The 19,687-nt window shown below is 43.9% G+C and overlaps 2 protein-coding genes across 3 annotated transcripts in view; one reads left to right on the top strand and one right to left on the bottom strand.

Moving 5' to 3' along the window:
- The window catches only part of PI4KA (phosphatidylinositol 4-kinase alpha), a 255,731-nt gene that overhangs the window by 2,897 nt on the left and 233,147 nt on the right, over nt 1–19,687 (top strand). The gene's annotated exons all lie outside the window — the stretch shown is intronic.
- The window catches only part of SNAP29 (synaptosome associated protein 29), a 54,237-nt gene that overhangs the window by 24,224 nt on the left and 10,326 nt on the right, over nt 1–19,687 (bottom strand). The window lies entirely within an intron of this gene.

Here is a 19,687-nt window from a genome sequence, read left to right as displayed (position 1 = left end):
ATTTGAGAGAGATAGGCTTTTTGTTTACATAGAAAAAGTCATAGATCTTTAACCACTTCCCTACCGGGCCAATTCTGACATTTCTCTCCTACATGTAAAAATCATAATTTTTTTGCTAGAAAATTACATAGAACCCCAAACATTATATATGTTTTTTTAGCAAAGACCCTAGAGAATACAATGGCGGTTGTTGCAACTTTTTATCTCACACAGTATTTGCGCAGGAATTTTTCGAACGTGTTTTTTTGGGCAAAAAAACAGTTTTGTGTTTAAAAAAACAAAAACAAAACAGTAAAGTTAGCCCAATGTTTTTGCATTTTGTGAAAGATGAAGTTACGCCGAGTAAATAGATACCTAACATGTCACGCTTCAAAATTGCACACGCTCGTGGAATGGCGCCAATGTTAGGTACTTTAAATCCCCATAGGTGACGCTTGAAATTTTTTTACTGGTTACATGTTTTGAGTTACAGAGGAGGTCTAGGGACAAAATGATTGCTCTTGCTCCAACGTTCGCGGTGATACCTCACAAGTATGGTTTGAACACCGTTTTAATATGTGGGCAGGACTTACATATGCGTTCGCTTCTGCGTGTGAGCACACGGAAACAGGGGCGCTTTAAAAAATTTTTTCTTTTATTGTTAATTATATTTTTTTTTTTTTATTTTGACACTTTTTTGAAAAAAAAAAAAAATTTGATCACTTTTATTCCTATTACAAGGAATGTAAACATCCCTTGTAATAGCAATATGACATGTCAGGTGCTCTTAACAGTGAGATATGGGGTCAATAAGACCCCATATCTCACCACTAGGCTGGGAAGCCTGAAATAAAAAAAAAAAATAAAACGATCACCGCTTCCCAGCTGAAGCGGCGCCTTTTTTTTGAATGGAGAGGCCGGGTGTGACGTCATAACATCGCGCCTGGCCTCCGATGATCATAGAGACTCCGGCGACCATCTAGTCCGCCGGAAATCTCTATGATCTACATCTGGCGCCGGCGGATCCGCTCTCCGCCTCACAGATCGTAACGGTGAGTCGGAACAAGCTCTGGAGGGCGGCGGGGGGGGGGGGGGGGGAGTCCCCTCTCGCCTCCCATAGGAACGATCAAGCGGCAGAACGGCCACTATGATCATTCCTATGGTGTAGAGTTTCGCCGGCTGAAACTGGCAATATCTGAATGATGTCTGTAACTACAGATATACCCGCCCAAAGCCCAGGACGTCATATGACGTGTGCGGGCGGGAAGTGGTTAAGTTCAGCTCATGATAAATAGGGGCAAACACAAAAGTGTTGCATTTATAATTTTGCTCAGTGTATATACATCCCAAACTTCTTCTTTAAAGAGGGAGTCCACCTAAAAAAAAATGATTAAAAGCCAGCAGCTACAAATACTGCAGCTGCTGACTTTTAAAATAAATGCACACTTACCTGTCCTGGAGTCCAGCGATGTCGGCAGCTGAAGCCGATCAATCTCTCGGCTGCTGCCGCCGCCATTCTCTGTGAGGGAATCAGGAAGTGAAGCTTTGCGGCTTCACTTCCCGGTTCCCTACTGTGCATGCGCGAGTCCTAAGTGGTCCCTGCTATCTCATGGGACCTGTGTGTTTCCCAGGAGACAGCGGGGGGGTGCGGGAAGGGGCGTGACTCCCGCGAGAGTCTATTCCAGGAAGTGGGTGCAAATACCTGTAGTAGACAGGTATCTGAACCCCCCCTCCCCCCTGAAAGGTGCCAATTGTGGCACCGGAGGGGGGGAGGAATCAGATGAGCGGAAGTTCCACTTTTGGGTGGAACTCCGCTTTAAAGTCCTTAACCCATGTCACCCACAGCAATAGAAATTGACCATTTCAATGAAGATTGTACCTGTGGGTTCTGAATACCCATACCCATAGAGGTCTCATCCCACCAAAAGCTTCCAAAACACAATACAGTCACAGCATGCCACAAACTATATCTGTTTCATGGAACTTATTAATTCTCCCTTTCACAAAGCATGTGATGGATGCAAGCTTATCACAAGTTTGTAACCATTCCAGTATAAGTTTATTATTCTAGGTAAAAGATTAGGAGGTAAAACCAACACGTTTCTAGAGCCCACAACTCTCCCCTTGATCAGGGCTTAAATACTGGCGGTGATAGGAGAAAATACTGGGCAAGGATTAGAATAGTGACAGCCCCTATGAAGGGGGAGTTGTGGGACCCTGAAACGCATTGGATATACCGTCTGATCTTTCCCCAAGATTTATACATTTATACAGAACTGGTTTCAAGGCTGTGGGGCTCTCATCCTTTGTACAATGTTTGGCACCTCTGGGGACCCATAGGGACACCTCCTACCCCCCCACAAACACTGCAAGAGTTAAATGCTCATCTTTGCCTAGTGGTAGCAGAATAAAATGGAATACTGCATTCATCGCTCCAGCTGTCCCCTCCAAGTTGTAGGACCAGTCCCATCAAGCCTCCTCTCCAACATGATTATGACCATGGTCACACTTCTGCTTCCTCCACATATAGTGCAGGGTTAATAGCCCAGCATTGAATGTGGTGACTTTGAAGGACCTCCTACAGCAGGGATATGCAACAGCTCCAGCTGTTGAAAATACAAGTTTCAAGAACTACAAGTCCCATGAGGCATAGCAAGACTCTGACAGCCGCAAGCATGACACCTAGAAGCAGAGCCATGATGGGACTTGTAGTTTTGCAACAGCTGGAGGTCCGCTAATTGCATATCCCTGTCCTACAGCCTGCCCTGAGTGCTGCAAGGGGAAAAGGATAGTAGTGAAGTAGGGGTAATGTAAATAATATAGCCTTTTCATCTTCCTTTAGATGTAACAAGCATTTACCCTAGAAATGCTAAGTGAGGGGTTGTTTTTTTTACTGTGTCCACACACTGATACAGTAATAATTGACAAAGGGTACTGTTGTATGTACAGAGTTTGACACATACAGTAAGGATCTGCCTCCATTAAAAGCCTTAGAGAACATTGTATAGAACTGGTCAATTACAAGACATTAGGGAGAATAACAAAGAGTGGCACAGACTTTATGCAACTCCTATTCCTAACTAACAAGAGGGTGCCAGCCAATGCAATAGATACGACATGGAGTGCAGTTCATTCAGAGTTACATACTTTGGAGTCCTCTGCCTGTCCTCACTGAAAGATGGTCTTCTGCTTTGTTAATGTGGTTGTTAATGTAAACTCTCTATAACTTTTACATTGTTTCCACTGTGACCACACAGTGATGTGAATACAGACTCGTCGGGATAGCAATATGAAAACTGCCATTGCTTGTGACAGAGGTCACCAGAAGACTGATGTCCTCTGACCTCAGATATGAGTGTTCAGGAAGGGAGGCCAGCCATATAGCATATATTGAGAAGCTCTAAAACAAGAGTGTCCAGGAAGGGAGGCATATAGCATACATGGGGAGAAGCCGTGTGTCTCAGCAAGTCTGTTAGATTACAAAGGGCACTGGTCAAACTCTGGTGCCTGTTAAACGGCCCAGTCATATTTAGATGCAGGAAAGTGGGGAAAAAAATGTTAAAAAAACGGAGGTGGCATGTAAATAGGAAAAACGATTTTTTATAGCTACCTTTTTATTAACATTTGCTTATTTATTTTGAAAGTTTGCCTTATTTTGGTTCCACCTCAGGCAGACATGGAAAGGTGGGAACCACTGAACTCTGTAAAGTTTCTGTGTCTGAAGACTTCTCTCACGTGTGTAATTCCCCGTACACGATAGGATTTTCCGATGGAAAATGTTTTATAGGAGCTTGTTGTCGGAAATTCCAACCATGTGTAGGCTCCTTCGGACATTTTCCATCGGAATTTCTGTCACACAAAATTTGAGAGCTGGTTCTCAAATTTTCCGACAACAAAATCCGTTGTCAGAAATTCCGATCGAGTGTACACAATTCCAACGCACAAAGTTCCACACATGCTCGGAATCAAGCAGAAGAGCAGCACTGGCTATTGAACTTCATTTTTCTCAGCTCGTCGTACGTGTTGTACGTCACTGAGTTCTTGACGTTTGGAATTTCCGACCAACTTTGTGTGACCGTGTGTATGCAAGACAAGTTTGAGCCAACATCCGTCGGGGAAAAAAAAAAAACATGTATTTTGTTGTCAGAAAATCCTATTGTGTGTACAGTTATGCCGCGTACGCACGAGCCCACTTTCCGGCAGAAAAGGTCCGACGGAACGAATCCGTCGGACATTCTGATCGTGCGTGGGCTTCATCGGATCTTTTCTGTCGAAAAATCTGACTGACCATAGAAAGAATATGTTTCAAATCTTTCCGACGGACTCGATTCCTATAGAAAAAAACGTTCATCTGTATGCTAGTCCGACGGACCAAAAACGATGCAAGGGCAGCTACTGAACTTCCTTTTCTAGTCCGGTCGTACGTCATCACGTTCGAAACTATCAGACTTTGGTGGGATTGTGTGTAGGCAAGTCAGTTTTGTCGGAACTCCGTTGAAAAGTCCTTCGGCGTTCAGTCCGACGAGAAGTCCGCTCATGTGTACGCGGCATTAGAGTGCATTTACACCATAGTGAGAATATGCTCAAAATAATGTGCTGTGTTTATGCACTTTTTCACACTACACACATTAAGCAACCTATGCATTTCAGTGAACTGCCCTATGTGCGACAAACATGTCAAAGTACCTCACTCAGCTTTCTGTGTTGAGCTTTGTGCGTTTTTTTTAACCGGACCTTTTTGACGCGCTTATTGCTTGTAGAAAAAGTCTGCATGCAGCATTTGAGCTTCAATTAACAATTAATGCACCACAACCGTGACACACTTTTGCAAACATTTATGAAATACTCAGGTGTGTATGAGGCCTGCTATTTGAGCTTATTTTTTGGGAGTAACCAAACTTTACTAAAGATGAGAGCAATCTTTAAAAAGTATAAGGCCTTGTTCATACCATATGTGCTTAAAAACTAATGGGAAAAAGTTAAGCTTTTATTTGCACAGAATATTTTGGGCTTGTTCAACACCTTGTGCAGAGATGTGAGTGAGTTTTTCCAGCGTATGTTTCTGCAAGGACGCAAAGAAAACCACTGTTTTCTATGTGCCCTCTTCACACCACAGTGTTGGTGTCATGTGAGTCTTTTCGTAACTCGGAATTTGAAATTCAAAACTTCAAATTCCGAAACTTGGAATCTAGAGCTCAGGATTTGGAATTTGGAACTGGGAATTTAGAACTCGGAACACGCAATCTGGAAGTTGGAACTTGGAAGTTGGAACTCGGTACATGGACTTAGGAATTTGGATCCTGGAACATGGAACTCTGATTTTGGAATTTGGAACTTGGAAATTGAAGATATCAAATGGCATAAAATCCTAGGAACAAAGAAAATGGAGGAAAAATGGGTATGCTTTAAGAGCATATTAAATAAGGGTATTAGCCAGTGCATCCCAATGGGTAATACATTTTTTTTTTTTTTTATAACTTTATTTAGGGAGTGCAGATTATACATAGAATTCAACAATAGAGTATGACAGTTATCTGTTTCTGTTAGTATTTATCACGCACAAAAAATAAAAGAAATTCAAGTATATATTGGTTTAACAGCAGGCATGGTTCCTTTGAAATGTGCTATTGAGGCAGGGAGTCGTGGGTTAACGGTTCCAGCTTGATTTATCCATCGGTGCTGGGGAGAGTGCCCTCTATCCGAAATTAAGTAATAAGCTTAAACTAAGCATAATTCAAACGAGGGTGCTCCAACAATGCCTTGTAACTAACTATGTGACTTCCCAAGGGGTCGCACCAGTCTATCCCTGTTGTCTGAGTAGCGCTCTGCCATCTTTTGGTGAATTAAGTCTATGTATTGCATTATATAAAAATTATGGTGTTCATTCCTACGAACATAGGAGTGGCACCAAAATGGTGATACATTTAAAAGAGCTAATAGAAAGCCCTGGGTGGCTTAACTCCAATGTACAAATGCATATAAAAAGCAAAGGAGAAGACCTTCAAAAAATACAAGGCTGAGGGTTCATCATCAGCATTCCAACTGTACAAAGAATGCAATAAGAAATGTAAGGATGCAATCAGGGCAGCTAAGATAGAACACAAAAGCCACATAGCGGAGGAGAGTAAAAAAAAATCCCAAGAAATTCTTTAAGTACATTAATAGTAAAAGAGGGAGGGTCATATGGGCCCCATAAAGAATGATGAAGGGAATCTGTTCACAAAGGATGGAGATATGGCGAAGGTTTTGAATGTATTCTTCTCCTCAGTCTTCACGAGGGAAAGGGGGGCTTCAGTAACCAAAACTGCAAGGTTTATCCTCTTGACATGTCACAGGAATCACCCTCATAACAGAGGATAGAAATAGGAATACACTTGAAAAACATAACATAAATAAGTTACCGGGACCAGATGGCTTGCACCCGAGGGTCCTTAAGGAACTCAGTCAAGTAATTGCCAGACCATTGTTCCTAATTTTTATGAACAATCTACTGACTGGAATGGTACCAGCTGATTGAAGAAAAGCCAATGTAGCACCAATATTTAAAAAAAGGACCAAGATATATCCCTGGGAACAACAGACCAGTTAGCCTAACGTCAATAGTTTACAAGCTCTTGAAGGGGATTATAAGGGACTATATACAAGATTTTAGTAATGAAAACAGTATCAGCAAAAATCAGCATGGATTTATGAAAACTTGTTCTTGCCAAACCAATCTATTAACCTTCTATGAAGACATGAGCTGCCATCTAGATAAAGGAACGCCCTGTCAAAAACCATGAACCCAGACCGAGACAGTAAAGTACAGTAAAATCACACTTGTTTATTAATAAAAATAAAAAAGTAAATAGAGTGAGCGTAGTCAAAGCATAGCCAGAGTCCAGTAACCGGATCGGGTAATCAGCCAAGCCAGAAGTCAGGGATCCAAGTAGAGGAAGAGCAAGCAGGATAAGGAGCCAGAAGGGATGTCAGCAAAGCCAGTCTTTAAACAAGAACGCAGGAGATGGTTTCTTGTGATGTGACCAAGGCGAAGACAGGAATGACGTGAGCTTGAGATCTTTAAGTAGGCGGGATTGACGAGCAGATCCACAACAGCTGGTTAACTGTGGAGAGAGATGAGAGCTGGCAATTAGCCGACAGCTGAGCGGCCAGCTCAGAGAAGGAAGGGCTGAGCCAGCCCTAACAGGTCCGTACACATGGTGTATCTGGATTTTGCAAAGGCATTTGATACAGTTCCCCATAAACGTTTACTATACAAACGAAGGTCTGGTCTGTCGGCATAGACCAAAGGTTGAGTACATGGATTGAAAACTGGCTACAAGGGGCGAGTTCAGCGGGTAGTGATAAATGGTGAGTACTCAGAATGGTCTGTTGTGGAGAGTGGGGTTGTAATGGATCCCAGTCGCACTGTTCTTGAGTGCTTCCGTCAGTACACTGCTTCCTCCAATCTGGGTCCTCAGATATCGAATATTACAGCCATATTTTGTAACCAAGAACCAGACAAGACTAGCTTAGTTACAAACTGAACATGGAACAGTTTATTTGAACAAGAATACAGTCTTATATGCAGTTCATGTGTACAAAGTGGAAAAATGCTGCGCTTAACCCAAAACAAAAAAATAAAAACAAAAGCAGATGACACACAAACAAACCAAGTCAACTAAAAATTTAAAACACATAAAGTGCAGCTCTAGGAATGTCTAACATATGCTAGATAAAGGAATGTGAGTAAACATCACCGTGTCTAACATGTACTCAATAAACATGTGAAACAATTGAAAAATAAATACATCGGCATTGAAATGTGAAAAGACAACAATATGTGATCAAAGTGTCTATAGTGAAATATGGAACAGCAAATAATGAGAGTCCATAAGATAAATAGTGAAGGGGTATCTTCTCCAATGGGAGGATAGCAATAGACACCAAACGGCGTGCTCTGATACTGGCCCCCTGTGCTGTATCTGCATCTCTCGCAACCTCCTTCCAAATTCCTCTTCCGTGGTGGCTGGTATCTGTACCTCTCCACTCCTGCCATCCAGACCTTGTATCTAGGTGTAGGTTCGGATGTCCCAGACTGCAGGAAGCATCCCACTGCTTGCCACCAATTTAACAGATCCCTGTTGCACTCCACTTGAGTGCTTTCATCAGTACACTGCTTCCTCCAATCTGGATCCTCAGATATCAAATATTACAGCCATATATTGTAACCAAGAGCCAGATGAGACTAGCTTGGTTACAAACTGAACATGGAACTGTTTACTAGAGCAAGAATACAGTCTTGTATACAATTCAGAAGGAGGTTCATCCCTCCTGATCATATTATCCTAACAATACAACTGTAACCAGAAGCATAAATTAACATGAGCTAATTTTTTTTTTTCAAATATAAACTTTATTCAACTCTAAACAGGGGTGAGGGCCCCGCAATACAAATATATATGAGTACTGGTATTTTGTTACACTTGCTATACAGAGGTCACATAAACTCAATATAATATACAATGTACATGTGAGCATGAACCTTTGAAGCATGTGAATATCTTTGATGTGACACATTATTAATGCAAAATATCTTGTGTTAAGTTCTACAGCATCAGGGTGTCCCCCACCTACTTTTTCAACTTTTCTTTAGAAAATGGGAATTAAATTCCCTGGACAAGTAGAGGGGTAAGGATAGAGAGAAGGGACATAAAAAAAAAAAAAAAGGGGGGGGGGGGGGGAGAAGAGGGAATTGAGAGAGGAGTGAAAGAGAAAAATAAAAGACAAAGATAGAGACATGGCGGCATCTAGATCCATATTCCTCTTATACAGTGTGATCCTTATAATTGTGAAGATGTAATCATGACCCAAGTAAGCGCTGGCCTTCTTCGGAGCAGATAAAGGCGTTCCAGATGTCCCAGGTCTTTTTATGTATTTCTTGTTTATGTTGTGCTGTGAGAATTAGGTCTTCCATTTTCTTTATTTCCTCTACCCTCCGTAGCCATAACGAAATGGCAGGGGGGAGAGGTTGTTTCCAGCAGAGTGGGATACACGCCTTTGCTGTGTTGAGCAAATGACGTGTGAAGGACTTCTTATATCTTTTGATGGGAATGGAGGAAAGATGTAGGAGGAAGAACGCGGCCTCATCAGGGATATTATATTCTGTGCACTTTTGCGTTATGCGCCTGACCTCTCCCCAAAAGTCCCGCAACTTAGAGCAGGCCCAGAAAATATGAATCAGGGTTCCCTCCTCCTCGTCACAGCGCCAGCACCGATTCGAGGAAGATGGAAAGCATCTTCACAACCTGGAAGGGGTCAGGTACCAACTGCTAAATAGCTTGAAGTTAGTTTCCTGTATCCTAGTGCAAGACGAAGATTTGAGAGCTAGTGTGATTATGCGTTGCCGTTGTGCAGCAGAAAACGTACAGTTTAGGTCCCTCTCCCATCTGGTCAAACTGAGTAGAGGTGTTTGTTCTTTTGGCGAGTTTACTAGTGAATATGTTTGGGACAGAATGTGGGCTAATGGGCCCTCTCCTGTACAGAGATCCTCAAACGGCGTTTGCTGTTGGGAAAATGCTTGTGGTCTTGGAAGGGAGTGAAGGAAGTGATGCAACTGAGCTGCCGTCCAAAAGGTAAGTTGGTAGTCTCCCGTTGGATTAGTTGGTTCAGATATGGATGGCCAGGTTTCTCCAGTGGAGAATTTGGCTACATGGTCTCTGCCCGTGTCTCTTAGGGTGGAGTAGTCCGTTGTCTGTAAACCAGGGGTAAAGTTTGGGCGGCCCAGAATAGGGAACAAAGAGGAGTTTTTAGATGTAAGGGAAGCCTGTATGGCGATTTGGTGGCTATGTCTCAAGGTGGTGCCAATTAAGGGGTGCAACCTCATTCTAGGGGGAAGGTCATCATAGCACCACAATGCACTTTTCAGAGGTATGAGGGTTTGGGATTGTTCAAGTTGAACCCAGAGTTTGGACTCGCCATTCCTCCGCCAGTCGAGAATACGCCCCAGATGTGAGGCCAGGTAGTACTGTCGAATGTCAGGTAAAGCTAGTCCCCCCTCACTTTTGGGAAGCATCAATTGTGAACGTCGTAGTCAGGGTTTTTTGTGTGCCCACACAAATCTTGTGAAAAGGGATTGGGCCTGTTTGAAAAAAGAAGGTGGTATATGAACAGGTAGTGCCTGAATGAGGTAGATAAATTTAGGGAGTATACACATTTTCAGGATATTACATCTCCCGAACCAGGAGTGAAAACCTGTGTTCCATTTTTCTAATAGGATCCGGGTGTTTGTCAGCAGGGGCGGAAAATTTAGATCAAATGTGTGTGTTAAGTCAGAGGGGATTTTCGTACCTAGGTATGTTAGGGCTGTGTTAGTCCACTTGAAGTTAAAATTAGATTGCAGTTCTAGTAATGCTCTAGGTGGTACAGCGATGCCCATCGCTTCCGATTTGGAGAAGTTAATTTTTACATGAGAGATGGCTCCATATATTTTAAATTCTCGCATAAGATTTGGTAGAGATATTCTGGGATTAGTGAGGGAGAATAGAAGGTCATCGGCATACGCCGAAATTTTACATTGGGAATCTCCTATCTGAAGCCCAGATATGTCTGGGTTGTTTCTGCAAAGGAACGGTTCTAGGGAGAGGGCAAAAAGTAGAGGGGATAGGGGGCAACCTTGCCCAGTACCATTAGTAGTGGCGAAGGGATTTGATAGTACACCGTTTACTTTTACTTGGGCTGAAGGATTGGAATAGATGCTGTATATCCATTTCAGCATCTTATCCCCTAGGCCAATATGACGGAGAACTGAGAACATATAGTTCCAATTAACCCTGTCAAAGGCCTTTTCGGCGTCGGTATTCACGAATACGCAGGGGGTCTTATTGGCGTTTGCTACATGTAGAAGGTTGAGGGTCTTAATGGTGTTGTCCCTCGCCTCTCTGGTGGGGATAAAACCGACCTGGTCAAGGTGGATAAGGTGTTGGAGATGTTGTGCTAATCTAGTGGCAATAATCTTCGAGAATAACTTTAGATCCAAGTTTAAAAGAGAAATAGGTCTGTAGCTACCACAAACCCCTGGGTCTTTCCCCTCTTTGTAGATCAAGGATATATGGGCTTTTAAGCTCTCTCGGGAAGCTAGCTTCTGCCCCCAATGCATTGAAAAAAGCAACCAACCGTGGGTCTAAAATGGGAAGAAAGGCTTTGTAATATTGGACCGTGTAACCATCTGGTCCTGGGGCTTTGCCTATTTTCATGGAGCTTACTGCTACCTGTAACTCTTCCAAAGTTATTGGTTCATCTAAAATTGCCTTGGTTTCAGCTGGTAGGGATGGGAGTTTCGAATCTGAAACATATTTAGTTATATCTGTCTGGGCAGGAGATGAGTCAGGAAGATTATATAAGTCAGAGAAGAAGTCCCCAAAACCCTTAGAGATTTGTGTCGGGGTGGTGGCTCTTTGGCCGTTAGGGCAAATGATCTGTGGGATATAAGCAGCTGATCTGACTTCTTTTACGGATCTGGCTAATAGTTTTCCGCACTTATTTCCTGACTCATATGACATTTTACGGCAATACTGTAAGGCTGCCTTTGCCTTGTACTGTAATAAGTCCGTGATTTGTGTGCGCAGTGTCATCAGCTGTGTCTCAAGGTCTTGAGTGGGTGTCTGCTTATGTTGTATTTCTACTGAGGCTAATGTGGAGAGTAGTTTAGTGAGTTGTTCGTTTCTTTTTCTTTTTATAGTCGCCCCATGTTTGATGAGGACCCCCCGAAGGACACACTTGTGAGCCTCCCATAGAATTCCAGGGTCGCATCCCTGTATGTCGTTTTCTCTGAAATAGAGATCTAGTTCTTTAGTTACGTCCTCCAGCACCTCAGGGATTTGCAGAAGACTCTCGTTCAGACGCCAGAATAGGGATCTGGGCGAGGGTTTCTCCGTGAGTTTGTATGTGATAGAGACAGGAGCATGGTCTGACCATGTAATCAGACCTATTGATGAGGAGCTCACAAGGTGCAATTGGTCATGGGGTACCAAAAACATGTCGATCCTAGAGTAGACCTTGTGCGGGGGAGAGAAGAACGAATAATCCCTTTCCCCTGAGTGCTGGAGACGCCATACGACTGTCAACTGCGCACCGTGGAGAGCCTGCGTTATACGTTTTCTGGAAGATGGGGATGAGGAGGAGTTACCTGAAGACGTGTCCACTGAGGGAATCAGAGGGACATTAAGATCACCCCCTAGAATCAGTTGACCCTGCTTATATGTCATGAGCTTGTCTATTAAGTGTCTCAGAAATTTATCCTGGTGTTCGTTAGGAGCATAAAGTGTGGCCAACGTGAATTGTATCCCCCCTATTAGGCCCTTAAGGAATACGTATCGCCCCTCAGGGTCTACCAACATCTCCTGAAATTGCCACGGCAGTCTGCTGGAGATCAAAATAGAGGCCCCTTGGACTTGGAGTGGAAGTTAGTTGAATGATAGGCTCAGGAAAAAGCTCTATTCTGCAATATCGGTGATTTATCCGTTTTAAAGTGTGTCTCCTGAATGAAGGCAACATCAGTATGTGATTTTTTGAGGTCATGAAGTAACATACGTCTCTTCTCAGGCGTGTTTAGGCCTCTAGCATTAAGAGATGTTACTTTAAGAGAATCTACCGCCATGTCTCAGGAATAAGAAAAGAGTACAGTCAAAGATGAGAAAAAAGGGGGGGGGTTGTGGGTCACAAAAAGTGGGAGTAAGGGAACGGAAAAATCAGGAAGAGGAGAGAGATGGGGGGGAGGGGGGAGAAGTAAAGTGAGGACTTCAAGTCGGAGAAGTTCGACCTGGTATCAACTAAATGGGTAAGTTTTATCAACTTATTATGTATACAAAACCGGAGCCCTGGATGTATACAATGGCCTATGTGGGGTGTGGGTGGTCAGTAACCTGTAACCTGTAAGTGAGAATCCAGGTCTCCCACCCATCCCGGCAACACACCAACAGTAAAAGAAAGAAAATTAACAATAAAACACAGAATGCAAAGTGATAACTAAAATGGTAACAGAGGTCAGCAACGAATACATTTTGCAAAACGATCTCCGCTGGTTACTCATCTCTGCGCTTCGCGCTCACCAGTAGTCATCCGGAGATATGTAGCCAAATGATGAATCCATACACTTCAGATAACATATCATTAACTCAAACTCCACTCCCAACATAGGCTAATAGCAATACCTACTTCCCAGAGCGTATCAGCTCATGCTACCGAAGCTTGTCATAAAAGATTGGCTTGTCATCTAGAGGTCTCTAATCAAGCATGCCATGACAGGGAGTAAATTTAAATAACAGGAAAAACCTAGTCCCTTGCACATAGCACAATACCAGCCGGTCTTCTCATCCTGTTCCTCCGCAGCAATCCTGAGGGTCTGTCACAACAGGAGCCCCGGGATAACCACTGTTACTCTGAGGGGTAATATTAATGATGATCCCCAGCATGAATCGTTCCCTGCGGTGGCTCCCATACGGTTTCTGTTCCTGAGGGGAGGGGGAATATCCTCCAAGAATAAGAAGTAAACACTGTTCCATGTCTTATCCCAAAGCCCCTGGTGGTTATTCAGCTGTAGCATAAGGAGGTTGTCTGCCAATAAGATGGAGGTATTTTTGTCGGATCCAGATAAGTCACTGTAACGTATAATTCCTGCTCATAATAAGCCCCAGAGTAATGTGATCGGAAGAATGGGGTGGGATAATTGTATGTGGGCAGCAAAACTGGGACATGTAGTAGCTGTGGTGGAGAACTCCGATGGTAGCCTGTGAAACGTGAATGGGTGTCAAAGTCTAATGTAGCCGTCTGGGTTTCATTAAAGTGGGAGCTGGTAGGGGTGAGTTTTGGTCAAAACAGGTATGGAAGTCTCATCAGAAATGTAAGGGACAGTGGCACTATTACTCACGATTCCCGATGTTCATCTTGGGATAGAGAGCGGGAGCGTCGTCCATTTCTCTGCGGCCTCTGTGGTTGTGGAGCCTGTCCCCTCAATGCGCTTAGACGTCCCGGAGCACAGGGAAGATAATGTAGCCAATTGGGGATGGTGGTCAGGTCCGATCCAAGGAAATCGAAGAGAGCTGGTAGGGAATCCGGGGACCGTAGGAGGAAGGATTTCTGGTCCTTGAGGAAGGTGACCGACAGAGGGAAGCCCCATCGGTAAGTGGCGTTGCAGCGTCTGGCTAGGTCCAACAGGGGTTTCAAAAGAGAACGACGGTGAAGTGTCAGCCTGGAGATATCGGGCAGGATCTTAACAGTTGCCCCATCGAATTCCACATCTCCTGACTCCCAGGCCCCGCGGGCTATGGCTTCCTTGTGGATATAATGATGTAGCCGACAAATTACATCTCGCGGTCTGGTAGGGTCAGATGGACGGGGGCCCAAAGCTCTGTGGACCCGATCAACCTCCACACGCTCAGGGAGATGATCGCCCGCCACCCGTTTGAAAATGTCCGTGTCCGTGGCTAGTAGATCCAATGGGCCTGTTGCTTTTGGGAGGCCCCGGAGCCGCAGGTTGTTCCTACGGCTCCGGTCCTCCATTTCCTCCAGGCGTAGTTGAATATCCACAGCTGCACTGGATTGGTCTCGTTGTCGGGATTCTATCGATGTAACTCTCTGTTCAAGGGACGCCAAGGAAGATTCACCCATTGTGAGGCATGAAGATAAAGCTTGAACATCCTGCTTGACCGCCCGGATCTCTCTTCTGTGTGCGGCCTCCACTCTCCCTACTAAAGCCTCTATATCCGCCCGCGTCGATAGGGCCTGTAAGATGGCTCTTAGCTCCGCATCTCCCCTGTAAGTAACCGGCAGGGGTGCAGTGTTTCCTGGGGTCCCGGCGAGAATTCATGGGGAGCTAGAGTAAATTATTAGGCTTCTGGAGCCCTCCGACGATTCCGGATCCACCATGAGGTCTGGGGTCTGTGACAGAGAGTCACGAGGGCCTGCCATCTTGAGATCCGGGGAGCCAGACCGCGATCTCCCAAATAGTCTCTGAAAAACACCGGCAACAGGGGTATTGGTGACCGGGCTGGCTTTCTTCTTGTTCCTCTTGTTAGCCCGCTTCTTAGCAGATAGCATTCTGTGTTTAGGTGATCAAAAGATGCCAGGAAGGGCGAGAGACGGCCGGGAGCTCAGCGATAGCACGTCTCTACACGGCCATGTCCATGACCACGCCACCCAACATGAGCTAATTAACTAGTCATTTACCCAGTCTAGGTGACTCAGAGGTATGACCTTCCAGGTCAGCCTTGCTGTCTTTTAGCTCAGAAGACACAACACACATTATCATAAATATAAACACAGGACACCTTCTCACAATAGCAGAAGGTCCCAGAATTAGCATACGGTCTGTCTCCTACATTGTAGACCATGGAATCCCCATCCAAGTTATGCTTTGATTAATCAGGGATTGCAGACTGCATGGCAACAGTCTACAAAACTCTTACAATGTTCCATCATTCTGATACAGTAGAATTATTGTATCGTCGATTTCTTGAGGGATGTTTTTGATAAATATTACAGTTCCATTTTAAGTAATCCAAACCACATTCTCGGTGTCCATTAAATAGCTGTCCATTTTCTCAGTCACCCTGTGCCCCTAATACACAGGTTGACTTAGACATAGGAGGTGCATGGGGAGCTGAAACATGGGTTTCCCACCCTCTCCAAGGGATTCTGGGTTCCATGCCCCCCCCCCCCCCCCCCCAAAGTGAATCCCGTCACAGGGGTCCCCCAGGGTTCTGTCCTGGGACCAATCCTATTTACCTTATTCATAAATGATCTGGAGGATGGGATAAAATGCTCAATCTCCGTATTTGCGGATGATACTGCGTTAAGCAGGGCAATAGCTTTGGATACTTATGTGGAAACCTTGCAAGAAGATCTGAACAAATGAATGGGGTGAGCAACTACATAGCAAATGAGGTTTAATATAGAAAAATGTAAAATAATGCATTTGGGTGGCAAAAACGCAAATGCAATCTACTCACTAGGGGGAGAACCTCCTGGGGGAATCTAGGATGGAAAATGACCTGGGGGTCCTAGTAGATGATAGGCTCAGCAATGGCATGCAATGCCAAGCTGTTGCAAGCAAAGGCGATAGAATATTGGCATGCAAAAGGGAATTAACTCCAGAGATAAAACAATAATTCTCCCACTCTACAAGACTCTGGAGTATGCCGTCCAATTCTGGGCTCCAGTCCTCGGGAAGGATGTGCTAGAACTGGAGAGAGTCCAGAGAAGGGCAACAAAGCTAATAAAGGGACTGAAGGATCTTGGTTATGAGGAAAGATTACTAGCACTGAACTTATTCTCTCTAGAGAAGAGACGCTTGAGAGGGGATATGTTTTCAATGTACACATACTGTACTGGTGACCCCACAATAGGGATAAAACTTTTCCGTGATAGGGCATTTAAAAAGACTTGCAGCCATTCACTAAAATTAGAAGAAAAGCGGTTTAACCTTAAACTGCGTAGAGGGTTCTTCACTGTAAGCCGTAAGGATGTGGGATTCTCTTCCACAAGCAGCGGTTTCGGCAGGGAGCATCGATAATTTCAAAAAATGATTCGATACTCACCTAAACGTCCACAACATACAGGAATATACAATGTAATACTGACATAAAAGCGCACACACACAGGTTGGACTTGATAGACTTTTTTCAACCTTACCAACTATGGAATTTGGAACTCGGAATTTTAGAACTTGCAATTCAGAACTCGGATCTTGAAATTTGGAATTTATAACTTGGAATTCCAAACTCTGAATTTGGAACTCGGAACTCATAATTTAAGGTGTGTCTGAACTGAAGCTCAGTGTTAGGTCTTTGGGCAGGCAGATGTTAACAGACGTGTGTGTTTACCTCCAAGTCCATCTAGTCCATCCATTGTTGGACCCAAATGTAACAGACCAGAGCCTATAACATAAGTCTGTTATAGCAGAATTCCTCTTGTTCTTTACAGCCAAGGAAGCTGCCATCATAGCATTGTTTAATCTGCAGTTGCCATGGTGCACACATGTGATCAGTTACTATACCAGCCATTTGATGGCTTAACAGTTGGGTTGAGAGTTGTTATTCATGGCATGCCTTGAATATAACTTTTGGGAAACCATTAAATCAATGGGTTTAATTTGGAACTCAGAATTTGGAACTCGGAAAACGGAATTTGGGAGTTTGGAACTCTGAATTTCTGAATTTGGAATTTGGGAACTCAGAATTTGGGAGCTCGGAACTTGGGAATTTGAGACTTCTAAATTTGGAACGTGGAATTCCGAACACGGAATTTGGAATTTATAACTTGGAATTCCAAACTCAGAATTTGGAACTCGGAACAATTTTCAAAAATGTTCTGCCTAATTTTAAGGTGTGTCTGAACCGAAGCTCAGTGTTAGGTCTTTGGGCAGGCAGATGTTAATGGACAGGTGTGTGTTTACCTCCAAGTTCATCTAGTCCATCCATTTTTGGACCCAAATGTGACAGACCAGATCCCAATACAAAAGTCTGTTAAAGCAGAATTAATCCATCCTGTTCTTTACAGCCAAGGAAGCTGCCATAGTTTAATCTGCAGTTACCATGGTGCAGCACATGTGATCAGTTACTATACCAGCCATTTGATGGCTTGACAGTTGGGTTGAGAGTTATTATTCATAGCATGCCTCGAATATAACTTTTGGGAAACCATTAAATCAATGGGTTTAATTCGTCCAAGATGGAGAACAAAATGGACAAGTATGACTCAAAAATTACATCCATTTTGTTCTGCTCTGATTCAGCAGGGAACCTGTTCATGGATTCCCTACTTATTTGAATGGCCGGTATGAAATAATAAACATGGTATATTTATCTGCTCTGTGCAGTGGTATTGCAGATAGTGGCCCCAAACCTCCTCTTCTGGGGTCCTCTTTGCTCCTCCTTCTCCGCTCTTTGGCACAGGATGTCGGTTCTTATGGGGGTGCAAGTGCAGGCTTGCTCCTGAGCCTGGCTATGTTCATTGACACACTCAATGTGGTGGCCCCCACCTCCTCACAAGATTTTAATGGCTCCTGCTGCTCTCTCTGAGCCTGTGGGTAAGACAACTAGAAGGACATTTTTTACCCTAATGTAGGGCCTTCCAGAGCTTGTAAAAGTAATTGAGTGCCTTTTTATAGGATCACTTATACAAAAAAGTCCATCGCTGGAGTAAAAGAATAGTATCTGGATGATCAGCTGCAGCCATCGTTCAAATATCAGCACCAGTTTCTGAGGATACATGCAGTGAGGGAAAAAAGTATTTGACCCCCTGCTGATTTTGTACATTTGCCCACTGACATAGAAATGATAATATAATTTTAATTGATAGGTTTGTTTTAACAGTGAAAGATAGAATGACAACAAAAATATCCAGAAAAACCCATTTCAAAAATTGATTTGACAATTAAAATTTATTTAATTGACAGTTATAAATTGATTTTCACTTTAATGAGTGAAATACCGTATTTTATCGGCATATAACATGCACTTTTTCCTCCTGAAAATAGGGGAATAATCACGGGTGCGTGTTATATGCCGATAGTGTACCTCTTAGGGGAAGGAAGGGGACGAGTGCCATCGGAATTCACCGAGCTGTAATCTCCTGTTACTCAGCTCTCACTCAGCTCTCATGTCAGACACCCAGTCCCGCCTCCGCCACCGGCATTGGACCAGTGTTCTGTCTATCACAGGAGCTGGTCCAGTGCCGATGGCAGAGAAGAGACTGTGTGTGTGACCACCGACTGTGAACCAAGTGATAGACGAATAAACAGTTGACAGCTCTGTGAATTCCGGCGGTGCTCGTCCCCCTCCTTCCTCTCCTCTGATTTCCTGTAATGTTCAGGCTGCATTGATGAGAGATGGTGAGGCTGAAGATTAGCAGTGAGGCTAAAAATGGCAATTAATCGGGCTGGATTGATGGGCATTGATCAGGCTGCATTGAAGCTGCAGATGGGCATTGATCAGGCTGCATTGATGGGAGATGAGGAGGCTGCAGATGGGCACTGACCCTTATTTTAATTCAAAGTTGTTTATTTGAAAAAAATTTTTTTCTGAAACGTACCTCTTAAAATGAAGGTGCGTGCTATACGCCTGTGCGTGTTATACGCCAATAAATACAGTAAGTATTTGATCCCCTATCAGTCAGCAAGATTTCTGGCTTCCAGGTGCCTTCTATACAGGCAACAAGCTGAGATTAGGAGCACTCTCTTAAAGGGAGTGCTTCTAATCTCAGCTTGTTACCTGTATAAAAGACGTGTCCACAGAAGCGATCAATCAATCCGATTCCAATCACTTCACCATAACCAAGACCAAATAGCTGTCCAAGGATGTCAAGGACAAGATTGTAGACCTACACGAATCTGGTATGGGCTACAAGACCACCGTCAAGCAGCTTCGTGAGAGGGTGACAACAGTTGGTGTGATTATTCGCAAATGGAAGAAACACAAAATAACTGTCAATCTCTCTCTGTCTGGGGCAATGCAGGATCTCTAGGCGTAGAGTTTCATTGATCATGAGAACGGTGAGGAATCGGCCCAGAACTACACAGGAGAATCTGGTAAATGATCTCAAGGCAGCTGGGACCATAGTAAACAAGAAAACAATTGGTGACACACTACCCTTTGAAGGGCTGAAATCCTGCAGTGCTCACAAGGTCCCCCTGTTCAAGAAAGCACATGTACAGGCCTGTCTGGAGTTTGCT

This window comes from Aquarana catesbeiana, linkage group LG01 (assembly GCF_042186555.1).
Source record: "Aquarana catesbeiana isolate 2022-GZ linkage group LG01, ASM4218655v1, whole genome shotgun sequence".
Taxonomy (NCBI): Eukaryota; Metazoa; Chordata; class Amphibia; order Anura; family Ranidae; genus Aquarana; species Aquarana catesbeiana.
Note: the sequence above shows the minus strand (reverse complement) of the source record. Positions and strands in the feature narration are given on the sequence as shown.